The sequence below is a fragment of the Balaenoptera physalus genome (assembly GCF_965194825.1).
Source record: "Balaenoptera physalus genome assembly, chromosome: 3".
Taxonomy (NCBI): Eukaryota; Metazoa; Chordata; class Mammalia; order Artiodactyla; family Balaenopteridae; genus Balaenoptera; species Balaenoptera physalus.
In genome coordinates, this window is record NC_138890.1 from 74,188,912 (window position 1) to 74,205,124 (window position 16,213).

The 16,213-nt window shown below is 40.6% G+C and overlaps 1 pseudogene across 1 annotated transcript; it reads left to right on the forward strand.

Moving 5' to 3' along the window:
• The first annotated feature begins 635 nt into the window (after positions 1–635).
• LOC309658839 (elongation factor 1-alpha 1 pseudogene) lies at positions 636–13,489 on the forward strand (annotated as a pseudogene). Its single transcript has one exon. The product of its transcript is annotated as an elongation factor 1-alpha 1 pseudogene (transcript).
• The last annotated feature ends 2,724 nt before the right edge of the window (positions 13,490–16,213 follow it).

Sequence of the window (16,213 nt, forward strand, 5' to 3'; positions counted from 1 at the left end):
GCATGCACAGAAGCCTCAACAAACAGGATGTTCCATCTCAAATTTATGGCCTCTCGGCATACACAAGAACGCCTCCCAAGGACGCAAGTGACTCTCAAGGCGCTATAGTGCGTCATCAACAACAGTCGCTGAAGGGAACAGGCTGGGCATCCACTTATTGGCACTTCCTGGTTGAAGTATGACAATCAGTGCCTTTTTTGAATTTGTGCAGCTTTTGGCTTATTAATTTCAGGATGGGAAATCATTAGTGTTCTTAATTTAAAGAGGAAACCATTGGACAAGAGTCTGCAGCTATAAATCAATACTAAAGATTTTCTCTGAAATATGATGTTTCTACCTGACTCTGAGATTGGATTTTTTTTTTTTTTCCCTTTCGTTTTTGAGCTTTTGAATTTCACTTAACATACTGACTCTGTCAGATTCCTGTGGTGAATTGATAATGAAATTAGGGGAGACAGGGTCCATTGACTTAGAAGATCTGTGCCATTAGTTAAGTCTTCTCTCTGTTTCTGCAACTGGCTTGACACTAGCTTAGTCACCTTGGTTTTGGCACTTGCCTCTGACACAGACACTTAAGAGACCATAGCTCAGAATGGAGATGAGGAGGTAGCATGGTAAATAGATGTTATAAAAAAGAGGGGAAAATCAATATTTCCATTAACATCTAGGAGAGACTTTCCAAAGAACATTTATACGTGTAGCTGACAGTTATGTGCCAAGAAGACTAGTTCCTTTAAGGATCACAAATTATTTGACTATCACTGTGGTGTTATTTCGTTTTTATTTTCACAAGAACTTTCACCAATAGCTTTTAAAACTAAAACAAACAAACAAAAATCAAGGAAACAAAAAAACTCTGCCTAGGAAAAATATTGAAATAAACGTTATATTTTTCAAGAAAATGGATATGATAAAAATTCTACTTATATACATCAAAATTATTAGTAATGTGCAACAAAATATTATAGATATTTTCTTGAGGTTTATCATAATAGGCATTGATTTGTACATATATCTTCTTTATAAGGTCATGACTTTTGTAATATATGTATTAGCAATGCATTGTTAATTTTCTGGTTTTGTTTTGTTGTATTACCCTCTCATCCTCAGGTCTAGGTTTAATTCCTGGCTTCTGCATCCCCTGTCCTGTGACTTAGAGAAGACAGTCAATTTTTTTAATGTGTTTCAATTTCCGCATATTTAAAAATGGTATTTAATGTGTTTCAATTTCCACATATTTAAAAATGGTATTGGGAGGAATAAATGATAGGTGTATGTAAGTACCTAGCACAGTGCCTGGCACACAAGAGTTTCAATAGCTGTTACTTCTCCACCTCCACACTCTGTACTACGTTTTGCATTTCCCCCATGTTAGTTCCCTTACCGCCTCTGCATTACCATCTCCACTCTGTATCTTCAGAGGAACACCTCTGCGCAAAGGAAGATGGCATTCAATAACTTTAGATAAGGGATTGACCTGGTGGCCTCCCCTCCTGCGAATGAGGCTGGGTACCTCTCCTGAGGCTGCCACCACTCCTATTCCTCTGTCATTCTTTCCTAGAGCCTGTGCACAGGAGCCAAATCTTGGTAGGATTACCCATCATCATTAGGCAGTGTGGAGTTTGGGCGTTTCTCTGCCTCTGGGGACAGAGGTCTTCAACTCAGCAGATCAAGAGATGTAGATTGTCAGCTTGGATCTGAAGGACACAGTTCCTCTAAACTTGATTCTGATCTTCAAGATAGGGCAGGTTTAGAACAAAGTGCTGAGAACCTTGGGAGAAAATGAGAGCTTCTCAGAATTCAAATGAGCAAAAGCCAGGAATGTTCATCAGTATCTGACATGCATTCAAGACTATGGAAAAGCAAATTTCAAGAAGTTCAAAGAAAATATACGTTTAGTCTCTTGACCAGAGGGTTTTCTAAAAGGGTGTAGATAGGTCCATCAGGAGTAGAAAATGAAATTCTAACTATGTAATAAAAATAAGCCGAGTATGGAAGAAAAACTACAGAAATCGATATGGTTGCTCAGAGAACTCTCCTTTGAGCTCAGATTTTTAAAAGCACGTTTGAAACATTAAAGAACTTGTAGCCAAGAACAAAAGCAGCACAATAGCACAAACCTAGAAGAGTAGTGTCATAAAGAATAAGGTAAAAAATAAGCTCAATTTTGCTAGGGGAAAAAAGGGATAACAAAGAATGACTTTTACCAATGTGTAGGGAGCAAAGAAGAACAAGGAAGTGTTAGTCATATTTCGAAGAGATTATGATGTAATGGTAACAAGACAAAGAGAAAATAGAATTACTCAGCTACTGTTTTGCTCTGTCTTCTCTACCAGAAGAACAACCTTCAGATTCAAAATGTAAAGATGCCTGGCAGATGTGCCTGAGGACTGAAAACAAAATGTGTTAAATGCCAGGCAGGGAGCTCCTGAATGATTGTCCACAGGGGACGCAGCAGTGTAAAGGACAGAGATGGGATCAGCCAGAAGTTGGGCCGCTGCTGCAACGGTCCCTACAAGAGATGATGAAGGGTTGAAGGGAGGGCGAGCAGAGGGTCAGAGAAAGGAGGTAAAGGCTAAGGAGATAGAACTGATGGAATAACCCATTGCAGATGCTCTAGAAAAGATATGGATATGCTGTATGAGGATTTCACAGATCTTCTGTGAAAACAAAAAGCAGATGGGATGGGGGAGCGGAGAATGTGGGCGGGGAGCAATCATGTGAACCTAGTCATGGACACAGAAAGTTGGGGTATGTTTAATACAGGGAGAATCCAGGTTTGCCAGAATCACGGGTTATAATAGCTGGATATAAAGGGGACATGGAGGAAGGGATAAAGTCCAAAGGTTTATTACTCATCAGAAAATCCAGAATGAGGGCTCCACACCTGCTGAGGAGCTGGGGAGGAATTGAAAAAAAAAAAAAGTGATAGAAGCCATTCATGTATCTCATCCTGTGGACACCAGGTAATTGCAATATACATCTCAAACCTAATGGAATCAGGAGTTTTGTGAATTGTTTTGTGCTTTTTTGTGGGATTGAATAGTTAATAGTAAAACTATTGAAAATGGACAGTACCACTCCTCCTTGCCGTATTAAAGGCAGGGTACCTGGGTTATTAATTTTTTTTTTAATTATTTGCTTTACTTATTTATTTAAATTTTATTTATTTATTTATTTATTTATTTATTTATTTATTTATTTATTTATTTATGGCTGTGTTGGGTCTTCGTTTCTGTGCGAGGGCTTTCTCTAGTTGTGGCAAGTGGGGGCCACTCTTCATCGCGGTGTGCAGGCCTCTCACTATCGCGGCCTCTCTTGTTGCGGAGCACAGGCTCCAGACGCGCAGGCTCAGCAATTGTGGCTCACGGGCCTAGTCGCTCCGCGGCATGTGGGATCTTCCCAGACCAGGGCTCGAACCCGTGTCCCCTGCATTGGCAGGCAGATTCTCAACCACTGCGCCACCAGGGAAGCCCAATTATTTGTTTTAATTTTTTTATTTTTAATGAAGTTTGGTTGATTTACAATGTTGTGTTAATTGGGGGTTATTAAATATTGAATTGAAGGGTGTCAGTGCTAAGAAAGAAACGTTCATCGTCCCACCAGAGCTCATAATAAGATGAGGGGTCAAGGAAAGCATCCCCAAGGACATGATATAGGGGCTGAAAGCTTGGAGATGAGTAGAACTTAGCCTGAAGAAGTACTGCACACATTGAGAGTGTTAAGACTTTAATCAGATCTGGCCGCCTCACTTCCAAGAAGAATTTTGCCAAACTGAAGCTCTGTCGTATAAATATGAGGAACCAGAGACAGGAAGCCAGGACTTAGGAGGAAAGCTGTTTTATCAATTTTGTGTAGCAGAATTGTGGGAAGAATTTGATCTAATTTTGAAGTCATCTAGCCTCAAGGTCAAGCTCAGAGGCTCCAGAGCCAAATATCTAGATTTGAATCCTGGCTCTGCCATGAATTACATTACTTCCTATGTATAACAACAACAACAATAATAATACATATTTTATAGGATTTTTGAGAGGATTAAATGAATAAATACATGTCAAGTGTCTAAAACAGTGCCTGGAATAATAGCAGGCACTGGCTATTGTTGGCTATTATTATTACAAAGCAGATAGATATGTATCATTATATTTATAATAGAATATTTTAGCAATCCAAGTTGTTGAGCAAAGTAATCTCAGTTATCTGAAAAAATAACCTGAAATGTTTTCATTCCAAAGTGTGAAATGAGGGACTTTTAACTTACTGTCAACCTGCCACACCATCTTTTAAATGCTTCTCGGTAGTTAGTAAAATGATTGTATTTTAATCGAGTCAGCAATGAGCAATAAAGTTCAGTTAAGAAACACAGATTTTTTTTTTTTCCCCTTTCATGGGCTTTCCTCAAAATTCTTGATCTCAGTGAGAGCACTGATCATCTGTGATTTATCTGGCGTCTCAAAAGGCAGAAAAGAATCAAAAAAGATTTAGAAGAAAACATTGGCCCATTTTCCTGAGAATTCAGCCTGGTTGATTTGCTCAGTGGTTAAAGAGAAACAGCAACTACACTAAACACCAGAATGGTCAGTGCAATTAATGCAATTAAAGTAATTAGTCCTGGCAGCTGTAAGGTCAAATAGAGGTAGCTTTGTAACAACAATCTGCCACTGCAAAATTACTGACGTTTCCAACTAAATTATATTCTCTAAATTGTTGCCTTAATGCTAAATAAATAAAGTTATGCTAATGTAGGGACTGATTACAGATTGAAATTAGCACAATTGCTTGTTATACAGTCTGCTAGGGTTAACATTTTTTAAAAACATAATTAATGGCCTTTGCTTACTGTCTCTGGTTATAGATCCTGCAGCTCATTTGCATTCTTTTGCAATATGCTGACAGTGGTAAATGTCTAAGAAGAAAGATCTCATCTGGAGGCGGAAAATGCGCTTTGCACGTCATCAAGCTAAAACTTGTTATGGTTTCAGGCTAGTGTTAATAACAAAGATGACCAGAAAGAGAATGGAACAGAATGAAGCGAGAATCCGTTTTGCTTTTTAGTCTTGTGATCCAAGCCTTTTCTGGAGTCAATGTGAAATGTAATTGCTCTTTTGACCTCTATCTTCTCTCTCCCCAGGTCTGAGGAAGAGCTACACTGGTTGATTATTGCGGGAATGAAAGGCACTCTGACCTTGTCGACCGAACGCCTTGCGGCTTTCAATGTTGCCCATTATACCGAAGGCAGGCAACTCCTGGAGAGAGGCGGAATCGACAGGAGAGCTGCTCCCTGGGCAACCTGCCAGAAAAGGCTTCAGCAGCAGCAGTTCAGACAGGGCCAAACAGCTCAGGCAGCGAAGGAAACAGCTTGGGGGGGCGGGGGCCGGGAAGGTGAGGGAAAGACAGAGTATATAAAAATATTGTTAGCACACAGTTTAAAGAGCTCTCAGGCATCCATGCTATAGGGCGCCTTTGTTAATACCGCCCTGCGTCATCCGCCCGAACTGAAAACCGACCTGGGAAGGAAGCGCAACCAATGTAAGTGCAGCTACTGATTTCCTAAAATAGGCTATCATTCACTCCAAAGCGTTTCTGACAGTCCTCCTATGTCGATCGGAATGTACCATGAGTTTCCAGCAAACAGTGGGTCAGGGTATTTAGTTATAATAATTGTTCTAGATTATAAATTATTCACTACAAACCTGGTTGGGTTATTTTTAGAGTGTATGGTTCACAGAAGGATTAGGGTGCAACTTGGGATGAAAAGAACAGGCTGGGTCCTTCGCGCTCTCTAGTTAAAGCTGCCTTGTTTGAAATCAGCTGTGGGTCCTTTGCGTCTCTGCTAGTTCTACTCCAATCAGGTCTATGCAACAAAATTTTATCGAGCATTTATTACGTGCTTCAGCACCGTGGGAGGATAAATGACATGTGAAGTGTGCCTACGAATTAAGGAGACTGGTTGACCAGTCAGACGCAGGAGTGGTGCCATTTGCTTTGTCATTTCATTTCAGGCATTGAGGGAGAGCACAGAGGGCCTGCTGTGGCATTGATGTTAGGTTTTTCTATTTAGATGCTGGCTTTAAGTCTTACAGTCAGCTTCAGGTTCATATTGTCAGGCCCACTTTAGGAAGAGAAGATTGACTGTAGTAATAAAGGCTTTGGAGTCTGGAATTAGCCAGATTTGGGTTCAAACTCAATTTTGTTGCTACTCAAAATCTGTGCAATCTTGAAAAAAATCTCCATATTCTGGGCTTTGGTTGGCCTAGTTCCTATAGTGAAGGAGATTAGATGGAACTAAGACCCTTTCCAGCTATATTGTTCTATGAGAAAGATTGTTCAGCAACCGCACATCCCAGATTTTCTGGGACAACCCACCTCCAAAGTATTATGGCCTGTTGTGCCTATAAAATTATTTATACCCATCAAATGCTGAATCACCATCACCTGATTTATACATTGAACGAACCATCAGAGGTGGGAAAAGAATGATGAGAAAAGGCTGGGGAGAGTGGTGTTAAAAGATAATTTTCATAGAAAGGTAAAATCGTGACCCTCATACAGATATAAAAATGTGTACATGTTAAAGATTTGATTCTACTCATTAATCAAAGACGGAACTGACAGATGTTATAACCGGTTCAAGAGAATCTGAAGAGAGACATTTAAAGATCGGGAATATTGAAATGAGAATGCAAATAGAACAAAACTGGGTTTTTTTCCAGGGGGAGTGGAGAGAAATCAATTGAACCTCTACCAGACAGGGAAGCATTTGCATGTCTGTCAGTTACCTATAACATACAAGTTGTAGAATAGCTGAAGGACAGTGAAGGCTAGAATCTGATAACGGGAAGGGTGTGCTGTATGCAGACATTGCACAGTTTCCCATGAAGCACAGTTTTTCTCTACAGTGGAAGTAGCTTCATACGGACTATGGCATTTCATTGTGATTTCTGGTTCTTCAATGGCTGTCTGGGGAAGGATCTCAGTGGGGACTTGGGTGTGGACAAGAATCACCTGGGAAACTTCCAAATCAGAATCACACCTCCAGGCCAAACTGCATCCAGGGTTCTAACAAATGTTGTAAACAATTAGAGGGCCTTTTCAACTGCTTTTTGAGGCTGAAGTTATGATTGAAGGAGACCTAGAAAGTCAGCTGTGTGTATTTATAGGTGCAGTATTTCTTCCTGATCCTTTGAGGAGCCTTTTGTGACTTTCTTGATGTGGTTTAAGGGTCATGAAACTGTTAAGTGTTAGTTCACCGAGGGCTAAGGACCAATGTGCACACTGAAGGCAAGGCAAAGTCAAAAGGAGAAAAATGGGAATTAAAGAAATAAAAAGAGGGAAGAAGCATTGGGTTTGCTGCCAGAACACAGATGTCACGAAAACCACTGCTAAATCTAAGCCAAGATGGGAAAGGAATAGACTCCTATCAACATGGTCATCACTGGACACATAGATTCGGGCAAGTCTACCACTGCTGGCCATCTGACCTAGAAATATGGTGGGATTGACAAAAGAACCATCAAAAAATTTGAGAAGGAGTCTGCTGAGATGCGAAAGGGCTCCTTCAAGGCGGTCTGGGTCTTGGATAAACTGTAAGCTAAAGGTGAGCTTTGTGTCATCACTGATGCCCCAAGACACAGAGACTTTATCAAAAACATGATTTCAGGCAAATCTCCTGCTGACTGGGCTGTCCTGATTGTTGTTCCTGGTGTTGGTGAATTTGAAGCAGGGATCTTCAAGAACGGGCAGACCGTCAGCGTGCCCTTCTGGCTTCCACACTGTGTGTGAAACAACGAATTGTTGGTGTTAACAAAATGGATCCCACTGAGCTACTCTGTGGCCAGAAGTGATACAAGGAAATCATAAAGGAAGTCAGCACCTACATTAAGAAAATTGACTCAACCTCGACACAGTAGCATTTGTGCCAATTTCTGGCTGGAATGGTGACGACACGCTGGAGCCAAGGGCTAACATGCCTTGGTTCCAGGGATGGAAAGTCACCTGTGAACATGGCAATGCCAGTGGAACCATGCTGCTTGAGGCTTGGGATCGCATCCTGCCACCAACTCGTCCAACTGACAAGCTCTTGCCACTGCCCCTCCAGGACATCCACAAAATTGGTAGTATTGGCACTGTCCCTGGCGGCCGAGCGGAGACTGGTGTTCTCACCCCTAGCATGGTGGTCATCTTTGCTCCAGGCAACTGAAGTAAAAACTCTGTTGAAACGCACCATGAAGCTTTGAGTGAAGCTCTTCCTGGGGACGGTGTGAGCTTCAGTGTCAAGAACGTGTCTGTCAAAGATGTTCATCCTGGGCAGTGTGGCTGGTGGGACAGCAAAAATGACCCACCAGTGGAAGCAGCTGGCTTCATGGCTCGGGTGATGATCCTGAACCAGCCAGGCCAGATCAGGGCTGGCCACACACCTGCGCTGAACTGTCACACAGCTCACATTGCTTGCAAGTTTGCTGAGCTGAGGGAGAAGATTGCTTGTTGTTCTGGGCCCAAATTCTTGCCATCTGGTGATGCAGCTGAGTTGATGTGGTTCCTGACAAGCCCACCTGTGTTGATAGCTTCTCTGCCCATCCGCCTCTGGGCCCTTTTGCTGTTTGTGAGATAAGAGACAATCGGTTGCCACAGGTGTCATCAGAGCAGTGGACGAGAAGGTGGCGGAGCTGGTACAGTCACCAAGTCTGCCGGGAAGACTCAGAAGACTAAATGAATATTATCCCTAGTACCTGCCAGCCTGCTCTTAATCGTGGTAGAAGAACGGTCTCAGAATGGGTGGTCTCAATTGGCCGTTTAAGTTTAATAGTAAAAGACTAGTTAGTGATAATAATGCATCGTAAAAGCTTCAGGAGGAAAGGAGAATGTTTTGTGAACCGTTTGTTTTCGTGTGTGTGTGAGGTATTCCTTTTAAAAAATCAGTACTTTTTCATGGAAACAGCTTGACCAAAAATCTGTCACAGAATTTTGAAAACCATTAAAAGAAAGCTTAGTGAGAAACAAGAAAGTGGGGAGTGAAGACTAAGATGAAGAGAATGGAAACAGGGAAGAGAGGAATGAGCTGGTGCAGAGGCGGCAGGGATGCCTCCCGACAGATCTACGTTGTTAATAAAAACACCATTTCAAAGTCACGCGCACGTGGAGTACAAGTAAAAAGAAGTTTGATTTCCAAAGCTCTGCCTCTTTATAGATTTCCCACCTCCACTGGAAATCTAACATGGTCACAATTTTGAGGAATTTATCAGGGAGTATGCTATCTATTATAATACATGAAATATACACTGTTCCTGCAATGTTACACTTTGGGGTTTTTTTTCCCCTCTCTTCCGTGCTCCCCACCCTACACAAAAATTGAAAATAAAGAAAATCACTGATTGAATGCCTAAATTGAAGTTTTTTCTGTTTTAATTTATTTTTAAAACCCAATACTGTACTGTAATATACTGGACTAAAGGAGATATAGTTATTTGTAGTTGTGAAAGGAGAATTTGTGAAAATGCCATTTCAGGACTTTAGCTCAGCAACTAAAATGAAACGTGAAAGAGAAAGAAGACATGAAATGTGGACAACTTCATGGTGGTTCTAGGAAGACCAAGAATCACTAGAGATTGAGAGTTTAGATGGAGGAAAGATGGCTTAGGGTCAGGGCACACTAGACTTTCTATTTAGTAAAGCTCCCAAGATATTATCCTGGAGTCACTCTTAAAATTCGATGAAACTAAGTAACTCTCACACAGAGGTCAGCTCAAAATGGCAGGCAGTATTATCTTGACTAAATCCTTTGGGAACTGTGGATACCAGGTAGGAAGGAAGGCCCGTGGGTTTTTGACATGACATAGTGCAGCTGGGCCAGCAGACTCCCAGCTGGCAGGGAGATCAGTGTGTTTGGATGAGGCAAAAAAGGTTAAACCAACCAGCACCATGAAACAAATGAAAGAATGCTACTTGAGCCTCTCTGAAGTCAAAGTTTCATATAAAGTGTTTGGTCCTACAGACTAGTTTCTTTCTTTTCATTGTTTTAACCTAAGGGATGAAGAAAAATAAATCAATGTCAGATTAAAAAAAAAAAAAAAACTGCTGGTAGCTCCATACAATATATTAAAAATGAAAATACTCGTTTGCTTGTGGGGAGAAGAGAAAGCCAATAAAATTTAGAGAAGCTTCCTTCTAATAATACACATTGTTTAAAAGGAACTTTAGAGCTATTATTCCTCTTGTGATCTTCCCCCAAAGCTACAGAGGTGAGCAAAGTCAACCCATATTGCACTGCTTTCTAGCTGTCATGTTTTAAATAGCATCATACACACACCTTCCAAGTTCTGAAAAGCCCATTCAGTGTTTTATATAAAAGCAAGTTACCAGAAATGGGCAGAAAGCACACTCCTAAATATAGCAACATAATTACTGTCATGTAAATTATCTCCTCCATGTAGCGTCAGAACAATGAGATAAAAGGTTTATCTTGACAAAGTTTGAATAAGTAGATGTGGAATTGATACAGAATCTCCATAACTGCTCCATCCACAGGCAGTGGGAGGGGGAAAAGAGAGCTCCTTTAACTTCACTATCAGCACTCCTTCCTGTTCATTTGCATTTGGGGAGTTTTTCCACGGTGCATTCATTTGCTAGTGAGATAATGTGTCCCTGCATGATCAGATAAGAGAGGGATAGAATTACTAATGATGAAAAGAGGCAGCACAAGGGCAAGAAAGCAAAGCAGCCCTTCCTTTTCTTGCCTAATCTGGATGGATCTGAATTTCAACCATCTCATTTTTTTTTTTTCTAGGGGTGATGGTGGGGCTGTTTTCCAAAGCTGGGCTAAGACATTGCAAATTGAGTTCTACACATTCTTTTTTTTTTTTTTTAAGTGCCATTCAAAGAAGGCATGTGATGTCATTGTGTTGACTGGCTCTTCTATTCTGGCTGTTTGTATGTACTTGTCAGTTAATAAATTGAGGGCAATTTAAATCAACTGTCACTCAGTAAGCATCAGCTGTTTTCCAGGTACTATGGAAATAATCAACAACACAAAGGTCTTGTCCTTTAAAAAAGAATTCTAAACAGAAAGAAAACTTTGATTCACAGAAATGTTTAATGATTAGAGTAATGCGGTGTTACTAGTAGCAGAGCCATCGGAAGATCAAAGATAGAAATATAGGTTAAATGGAAGGAGTGGAGGTGATGTCTTATCCTGTGCTGTCTTTAGGTAGTGTAGTGTTTACCCAGAGGGCTCAGTGGACAACAGTTCAATACTCCCTAGGACAAGTCAAAGTTAGGAAGCCAGCAGTGGGCATTGGAGCTGGGAAGCAGAACAGCGAGTTTGGAGTTCAGGAGTCTCTGGCCTGCAAACTAGACAATTACCCCGGCTCTTGATTTTCTTTATTGCAAGCTTCCAAACGTCTCCAGAATAGGAAAACTGTGTCCTTTTAGGAAAAATGTGAGAAAGCAACAGCATGATGATCAGCATTTCAGTGATATAGATAATGTAGAGACCACGTTCAAACACCCTTACATAATGAAAAGGGTGTAGTAATACACAATGAGAAAAGATGATTTTGCTTTAACATACCTAGGAAGCTTTTTAAAGGTAGCTTGGAAGCATGAAGCACTCAGTTGGCTGACCTGACTGGGTGAGGCTTAGCTTCCTTTCATCTATTGCCTGCTGCCCTTTGGGTCGAGTACTTAACTTCCCTGGGATAAAGGAAGGCTCCTGAGTGAGTAAAAACGTGCCAAATTTGAAGTGACACTGCTGTAGGTCACCCAGAAACACCGCAACTCTGAGTTGGCTACGAATCCACTCTTGTTTCGCTATGCCAGCCCATGGTGGTTAAGCTTGTTTGGTATTGAAATCCGCCAGACTGAAGAATGACATCCTGGGCCTTGTCAGCCACAGAAAGCAAAAGGAACTATGAAATAATCAGTCTCATAAAGAAAATAGTGTTTCTTTAGTGTAACATTGCTGTCTGCTAAACAGTTGTTACAAAGGAAATGTAGCTCCTATAATGGGGGACTTTTTTCCAAGGCTATTTGACCAAAGGTGAGAGTGTCATAGCAATAATCCTAAAAATGAGAGTGGAATTATGAAGGAATCCTTTGCAACTCTGCACCCCCATATTCTAAATGTATTCATTTCCCAAAACTATCAGAACATATCCTAAATTAAGACTAACGCACAAACCAAAGCAGCATTGTACCACCATTTTTCAACCACAAACCCCCATCCCACTGATGGGCTGAACTAGGGCAATGACAGAGGAGATAGAGAAGGGAATGGAGGAAAACTGGCAAAGATGGATTGAACATGGGCAGGAGGGGCAGTGATGGAAAATTATGTATCAGAGCTAATCCCTAAATTTCTGGATGGAATGATGGTGTTTTTATTGAAATAGAAACTCTGCAGGAAGATGAGGATTGGAGGAGAAAGGCCATCATGGGGAAGAATTAGAAAAGAGAATCTCCTGAAAACAGAGAAATAGGGACAACAGGACAACAGGACTCGGAGGAGATAGTTAGGAACCAACTCAGTGTATAGGTTGAAGGATTAACTTTAGAAAGAGCAAAGAGGGACACTCTTCCTCTAAACAAGGAAACATCTTGCTCTAAGCTAGGAAACTCCTTCCTTTAAACTAGGGAACTAACATTTATTGATGGCTTTGCATGTACCTAGCATGAGACTTCGGCACTTCTCATATGTTAGGATGCTGTTAAAAGACAGCAGGCTATTGTATGACAGCCTTTATTCTCCCTGTGTCTACAGGACAAGGACACTGCCTATGATTTACAAAGATAGAGGTCAGATTAAAAAGGTGGATACATTTGAGGGTATGCATTAGGGAAGGCGAAAGGAAAATGACTAGGGATAAAAAAGGAATGCCAAGTAGTATTGAGATCTGGATATGCATAGGTCAAGGTGTTAACTTTTTTTAGACAAACTAAGTGCCATGTGGATATAATCCAGGGTCACAAATGGCTTTCTTCATTCTTAAAATGGTTATATTCTTTAAAAGCTAGGCTGAAAAGAACAGAGGAAATCAAAGTCCCTAGCATATGTCTGAGCCGGTGCTTGCAAGTGTGGAGGGTTCTTAAATCCATGCCCTTCCCAGGTCAACAGGTTAAACACAAGCCTATGTTACATGGGTTCAGATTCCCTGCAGTGTTCCCAAGGGTTTAATCCTACAGATTAGCAACACTGGGAGACAGGATTCTTGCCTAACTCTGGGAGCTCTCTTCACGGGTGTTTTGTGAATCTCTGAGAGGTGTGGTGCAAATGAATAAAAGGAATCTAGTCAAATTTCCTGGAAATGTGCCATATTCTAGCAAAAATAGTTACAGTAAATTCTCTTCTAACACCCAGTTGAGGAGACTTCCCTGGTGGTCCAGTGGTTAAGACTGCACGCTTCCACTGCAGGGGACACGGGTTTGATCCCTGGTTGGGAAACTAAGATCCCTCATGCCGCTCAGCGTGGCCAAAAACAAACCAAACAAAACAACAACAACAACAACATAAAAGGAAACGCCCAGTTGAACAAGTAGGCTCATTCAATTTAACAAGCATCTGCTAGGCACCCCTAGGTGTGAAGCACAGTGCTAGGCCCTGGGAGGGGGGCAGATACAATGATGATGATGATGATGTTGATGGTGATGGTTACTTTATGGGGGAGGGGCTTACTATGCACCAAATACTGTTCTAAGCTCCCTGTGTGCATCCATCTGAGTAAATGCTTATAACAGTCTTAGGAGGGTGGGTCTAATCCCCGCAATACAGAATTGGAAACTAAGGCATATTGGTCACTCTCTGCCTCCCTGAGGCTCAAGGTAGTTAAAGTCAAGCCTTGAGGAAAGACCACCTGTCTTTCCCTTGCTTCTTCCACTCTCACTTTAAAATTATTAGCGGGGAAGTTGAACTCAGAAGTTACCAGGGAAATAAAGTGGACTTTTACATCAAGTCTAGATGTTGAGGAAATCAACCAATTCTTTATTGTCGTATCATATTAAATCATATCATATCAGATGTTCTTGATTGTCATAAAGATATATTTAGAAGTGTGACAAACAGCCTTGAAAAAAATTGTCTTTTGATGGTTGATTGTATTGGTTAATGGATAACTGAAGCCAGCTAGAGGCAGCCATATACACAAGACAATCAATCTTTTTTTTTTTTTAAACCTTAAAATGTGACAGAAGTGTGAGTGCTTCTAATGAGAACATGGAAGTGATTGTGTAAAAAAAAGCATTTGAAAGCATTCTAATATGATAATTCATATTTTATTTGAGTCTCTTCTAATTAAAAAAAAAGAAGAAATTATGTCTATTGGGAAATATCCAGAAACATTATATATTTATGTCCTAAGATAGTTTTAGGAGCTTCTCTATTATCAAGATTTTTAAGACTCATTTTCATATTGGAACCATACCTTCATTAAAACATCCATGGATCATTCCATTTAATTTCTTTTAACCCCACCAAAAACACGTCACCTACCATTTGCAGCCTCAAGAGTATATACAAATTTGTTAAACCATCTTTAGAGAAAAGCTTGTAGATTTTTCAAGTGTTTATGCTTAGTTTATTAACATTATTTAAATTGTGACATAACCAGTGTTGCTTTGCTGCCACTACCTTGGAAATGTTTAAACATTATTATAACTTAGCTCCACATTCCAGTTTTATCTCTAAAATTAATGCTTTTAGGGTCAATTTATGCCTGTCAACAAGTAGTGATCAGAGATGTGAGCTGGCTCATAATCCAGAGGTACTAGGTTACAATGTGTTACCATGGAAACTGTGTTTTATTGCGTCTTCTCTTCTTGATTTAAGGCATTTGACAATCACAGCAACTGTTTGCCAGTCTTCCCACATCATAAAAAATTCAAAAACACAAACAACCAATAGGGAAAAAAAAAAGAAAAGGAAAGAAGTGGGGGTGGGGATCCTCTACTGTTCTTGGACCTCACCAGAAACATGAAAAAGAAATGACAGCCTTATATTTAACATGGACCTTTTGTGAATAGTTTATCTCTCAGAAAGTGCAGGAGTGTTGGAAAATTCAATCAGTGGTTAGTCATAGAATGGACCTGTCTGCCTGTGGTTCATTTTGTTTATTGCATCATATATCTTTTATGATCACTGGGACTTTAGCCTGAAACAGCATTTTCTTTAACAAGAGCCATGTTTCCCTTAACGTTGTTTATTGCATCTGAAACATTACTCCTTGAAATCATGGTACATTTTCTATCGAGCAAAGGTCTGCAACAGACTCTTGCATGAATGTGTTTATTCAGAATCTAGAGTTTAAAAAAAAAAAAAGGTCCAGTTCATGTAACATTAATCACTTTGCCAGTGTTCAGCTGAGGTCATTGCCACATTCCTAGCAGTATTAAGGCAAGTCAAGATTAATTATGTACATTAAACCTTAGAAGGGAAGCACGTGAAAGGGATCTCAAATTAGACATTTCTTAAAAGACAGAGAAATGACTGTGGCGAAATGGGCCAACTCTGCGGCAGTTTGACTTTACAGCGTGCTTGCTTTTACTACATGGGTTCAGTACCGTCTCTGTGAATCTGTAGGCATCCTTCCTCCTACCTCTGGAAGTTTATAGGTCAAATTTAAGGTCTTTCTGAGCATTCAAAATGAAGATTCATTCACTAAACAATTTTTTTGTACATGCTACCCACCAGGTACCGGCTAGGAACTGTTCACCCGAAGATGAAACAGACATGGTCCTCCCTTTCCCGCTCCCTCCAAGAACTGCAGGATCCACCCAGGGAGACGGGTACCAGATGTGCACAATCTGAGCAGAGTTTTGTGGGAGTACAGAGGAAGGAATGATTCATTGTGATGGGAAGTCAGAAAAGACTTTACTGACATTAACTTTACCGGGGTAGAAAGGTGAGCAAAGCCGTCCAGGCGGAGACCTAGTGAGTGTTCCCAAACTAATTAGTGATTTGATGGGACTGGAGCTGAATTCTTTTGTGCAAGAGCTGAAGGCAGCAGCAGAAGATGAGATTGTACAGTAAGTTAGAGCCAGACTGCAAAATCTCTGAACGTGTACTTTATCCTAAAAGCAATGAGAAATCTTTGAAGAGTTTTAAGTAGGAAAATTTAAAGAACCAGATTAAGTTAGAAACTGAATACAACTTGGGGTGAGGGCAAGTTGGATGGCAGTTTCATTGGTAAGAAACTAGAATCATTGTCTTCAAAAAGGAGGAGAATTC